Here is a 5,044-nt window from a genome sequence, read left to right on the forward strand (position 1 = left end):
CTCCTCCTCTGTCTCCTCCTTCTCCCCTCCCCCTTCTCCCCACCTCCAAAGCCCACTAGGTCTTCCATTTCTCTCCTCCTCCCCTTGTGGTGGGCTGTCCTGACCAGACTCCCCAACCCTGCCTGCTTCATGGGTTCCCGGGCTGCTGCCTGTACACTCATGGAGCTCCAGGGCTGGAAGGGTCCACAGGAATCATCTGCAACCACCTCCTCCTTGTTCAGAAGGGAACTGAGGCTTGGAAGGGCCAGGGATTACCCAAAGGCCCCCAGGGACAGAACCAGGACACGGACAGAACCAGGCCCAAGTGTCCTGACTTCCTGACCAGTGATCTTTACAAGATTAGGAAATGTGCCGGAGGGCATTACCAGTTCTAGGGGACTGTATCTGTGACAAAGGCAAAGCCAAGACTCGCCTCTGTACAGACAAGATGGGGAGTACGATCTAAAAATAAGAACTCTGACTCTAGTTGCACCAGGAATAGACATATAAGAGATTTGCTTTCTAGCTGGGGAGTCTGTATCATCAGTATAGAATAGATAATAATCTTAGAAGTAACAACAGCCAAGGCTTACAGAGACTTCATAGTCTTCAGCAGCAACCCCTTGACTTAGATAAAGTTACTGTGCCCATTTTACTAATAAGGAAACAGAGGCTCAATGAGGCTAAGTCACTTGCCCAAGATCACCTGCTTTACAGGGGTCTGGGCAGGCTGAGTCCACCACCGTTGGACTGGTTCACTCTTGTGCTACATGAACTTCTCAGTGCAATAGGTCTTGGTTGAAACTTTATGAGGATATTGATGAATGTTGAACGTTCATAAGTGCATTCATAGAACTCTGAGGGATACAAGAATTAATATCTGGTCCTTGTCCTACAGGAGCTTTGGAGCTTGCCAAGAGGGCCTGCCTTACGGATACACCCACTCCCACGAGTGGTATAGACTGTGAGGTTTATCCCAGGGCTCAGAGTGGAGGGATGCTTAGACTGGGGCAGTGCAGAAGGCTTGCTGGAGTAGGTGGCTCGAGAAGCATGGATTTGGTTTGCACCACAAGAAAAGAGAGAAGATGGAGAACACACCCATAAACTTCTACATAATATGGCCCCTGCCTCTCTTGCCATCCTCTCCTGCTTGTTCAATCTACTCGAGGTCACTGGCCTCCATTCAGTTCTTCAACAACCCCAACATTGTTCCTACCCCTGCTTCTTTACACTTACTTGTACCCCTGCCAGGGTCAGTCGTTTATTTGGATGTCCTGTGCCTGGACTCTCCTCACCCACCAGGTCTCTGTCATCTCCTAGAGGAGCTGCATCCCCCCCGACCACCAACTGCCGACCACCCAGTGGGAATCAGCCTCCTTGCCTCTCTCACAGGCAGAGTTCACCGACGTACACTGTCTTTCTTCCCTCCTAGCAATTGTCCTGCTCAGAAACTATTTGTCTCCCCCACCAGACAAATGATCCACGAGGGCAGGGGGTCATGTGTCACATTTGCTGCAATATTCAAAGTATCTAGAACAGCGGCCAGCACAGAGCTGGCATTCACTTAATGAGGGGGTTGCCTTCTAATGGCATTCCAGCCTGGAATAATACCCAACGTTAGTCTTCCAAAGAACATCAAACTTACAAAAATTGATCATAAAAGTTTGGGTGTCTGTGCATTTTTCTGCAGAGAGGGCTCATGGCTTTCTTCAGGTTCTCAAAGGCATGAATCAGAAATCCAAGAAAGGATCTCTGCTCTCCATGCTCCCCCCAAAACCTCTCCCTGATCCGGGGGCCAAGAGCTGATGCTCTGTCTTGGCTATTCAATACAGGCTCCTGGCAGACTCCGATAAGTTTCGCCATCTGGACAGCTGCATATTTTTATACAATTGGTTGCTATAGCTCCCAGGCATCACGGGAACTAAAATTAACTTCAGCGTTGTGTTTTTTCTTCATAAACTAAGATAATGTTTCTGATGAGAATGAGCCGATGGAACCATTCCCATGTGGCCTTTTTTTCCAGAACTGGAAAGCTGGCTGGAGCGAGGCTAACACCCTGGAACAGAGGTCCCATTCAGGAGTGACTCATGGGCCCCCGTGAGGATACCTTGAGCCGGGATCCCTCTGAGGAAAACTAGGTAGATTTCCTATCTAGGGTAGGAGCACCCTTGGGGAAGCAGGAGCCTCGGAGGCAAGAATAACTTTGACCTAGGAAGGGAAACTGCCAGGACTAAGGCTTTAGGTCCTCCTGCCACCTCCAAGGGCTTTAGAGGAAGGGAAAGAAGTGCAGCTGGGCCAGGTGTGGTGGACCTGGGTGTGTGTCCCTGCTCTGCCACTGAGACAGCGAATGACTTTGGGCTCATGCCCACTTGAACAACAACTTTTCCATTTGTAATGTGCACGGACAGCATCATAGTAGTATTATGAGCCAGAATAGTAGTATTACGAGCCAGAATCCTTTGTATATACTTTCAGATCAAACCTTTATGAAATAGGAACTTTTATCATCCCCATTCTATAGATGTGGAAGATGAGGTTCAGGTCAGAGCAATAGTATACCCACGCTCATGGACCCAGCACATTGCAATTCAGAGATTCAAAGCCAGGATTAAGGGACCCAAATGTTCAACCATGACACTCTGCCTCCCCCTAACTTTCCTTCCAGCTCTGACATCTGTGGACCCTAGAACACACAACCATTTGGTTCCCCTCTTCTTGGTTGAGAATGCGGCTTACCCAACATCAGCTTGCAAAATGAGAAGTCAGTACCTCGGGATCCTTGCTGCCTTGCCACGACCCCGTCTGGCCACTCTCCAGGTTTGCTCTCTAGGTATTACCTACTCAACCTCGATCCTGCCCTCCCTGACCCTAGCATCCGGCCACAGCCTGAGGACTCGAGGAGGCTTTCCCAGCCACCGTCTTGGGAAGGCCCACACGTGCACGACATCTGGGCTCCCCACATGTCTAGAACATCAGCTCATCAGCTCTCTCCCTCATCTGTTTATTGGTTCCACTGCACTGGGGACGCAGCAGTAAGTAGGATAGAGACATTGCAATAGCGAAGGCAGGTAATGAACCTGTTTCGGGTTGTGACCAATTCTATGAAGGAGAGAAACAGGATGACATAAAAACGCGATGGGGGATCTACTTCAGAGAGCGTAGTTAGCGTAGGCTTCTCAGAAGAGGCGGACTTGGAGAGAAGAGTTGATGGTGAGTCAGTGAGAAGGGCTGCAGGGGGAACATTGCCAGCAGGGGGAGAATAAATGCCAAGACCCTGGGGTGGGGAGAGCTTGGCCTCTTCCAGTAACTGAAAGTGTGCCTAGAACTGCCAAGCACTGGAGGCCCCCCTTCTCCTGTTCCTCCTTTTCTCCCTTCTCTTTCCCCTCTCCATTCCTACAATTTTCAAACCCTTTCAGCCATTCTAAGGTTATTTCCTTGCATAACATCTCAGTGAGTGACAGAGTAGTCTGGTGAGGAAGTCAGGGTAAGGCTCACAACTTATATTATAGATATGGGGAAACTGAGGCCCCAATCATCCAGGGGAGCTGGGGCTTAGAGCCAGGTCTCCTAACCCCTGACTCAGATGCAGATTCTCAACCCCACCAAGAATTGCTTGTCTTTCTGCTGGGTAACTCCAAAGTCTCTGTCACCTGAACCACTGGGAGGTCACCTCTGTCACCTGAACCATCTCTGGGAGCTGGACTGGGGCCCGGTGGGCAACGAGTGTTCCCAGGTACGGGCAGCTGTACCTGGACAGGGAACAAGAGGTCTGAACTCTGGAAGTAGATCAGGGTGTCTCTGTTGGTTTGGCTTCTGGCAGGAAGTCAAGCAACCAAGCAGAAAGTTAAGTAAATAAAACCGGTGCCAAGAAACATCCCCTAAGGCCTTACATCAGAAACAGGATCAGAATCTCAGTGTTTCAGATCTCCAGGCCATAAATCCTGAATGGGCCTTGCAGGAAGGAAGACTGACAAACTGCGTGTGTGGGAACCTGAAGGCCCCTGGGGAACCAGGTCCTGAAGGAACAATTCTGACTAACGAGGAAGAAAAATGATAATTCCAGTAAGACTGAGCAGACACTGGGCCAAACATTTTATACCCGTTATCCTACTTAATCTTTGCTTAATATATACACTTAGGTGGTATATTCATTTCCTCTTATTGCTGTAGTGAATTACCACAAACTTGGTGACTTAAAACACACATTCATTACTTTAACAGTTCTGGAGGTCAGAGGTCCTAAAATCGAGGTATTGGAGGCTTGGGGGAAGAGCCGCCTCTTTGCCTTTTTCAGCTTCTAGAGGCCACTTGCATTCCTTGGCTGGTGACCTGCCCTTGTTTTCCAAGAACATCACTCCAACCTCTGTTTCCTTATCGCATCTGTTTCTGGACTTTGCCTCTCTTGCCTCTGTCTTATAAAGATTGGGATTACATAGGACCCATCGCTCTTCTAGGGTAATCTTCCCGGCTCAAAACCCTTAATCCTCAAAGTCCTTTGCATGAAAGATCACATATTTACAATTAGGGGAGTGGGACACAGATACATTTGGAGGTTTATCATTTGGTCTACCTGAGGTAAGTACAATTACTATTCCCATGAGGGAACAAGGACACCTGGGTGGCTCAGTGGTTAAGTGTCTGCCTTTGGCTCAGGTCATGATCCTAAGGTCCTGGGATCAAGTCCTGCATCAGGCTCCTTGCTCAGCAGGGAGCCTGCTTCTCCCTCTGTCTGCCCTCCCCCTGCTTGGACTCACTTTCTCTCTCTCTCACTCTCTGATTAAAAGAAAGGAAAAAAAAGATTCAAAGATGAGGAAACAAAAGTTCAGAGAACTAATCACTTGCTCAGAGCCCCAGAGTCGTAGCTCCAGTCCAGAACCCCTACTCTCCATTGCCTCTGTACACACACCTCTGCCCATGCCACACTTTTGGTGAGGCTGCCTCCCTTTCCCCATCTGTCCCAAACCTGCCCCAGATCAGGTTGAATCTCTCCTATTCTTCAAAGCGCTTAGAGCTAGTAAGCCTGGAAGCCCTACTCAAACCTATACCCTCCCTACAGGGCTGAGGA

This window comes from Mustela putorius, unplaced genomic scaffold (genome assembly GCF_011764305.1).
Source record: "Mustela putorius furo isolate JIRA1106 unplaced genomic scaffold, ASM1176430v1.1 tig00000407_pilon_pilon_pilon, whole genome shotgun sequence".
Taxonomy (NCBI): Eukaryota; Metazoa; Chordata; class Mammalia; order Carnivora; family Mustelidae; genus Mustela; species Mustela putorius.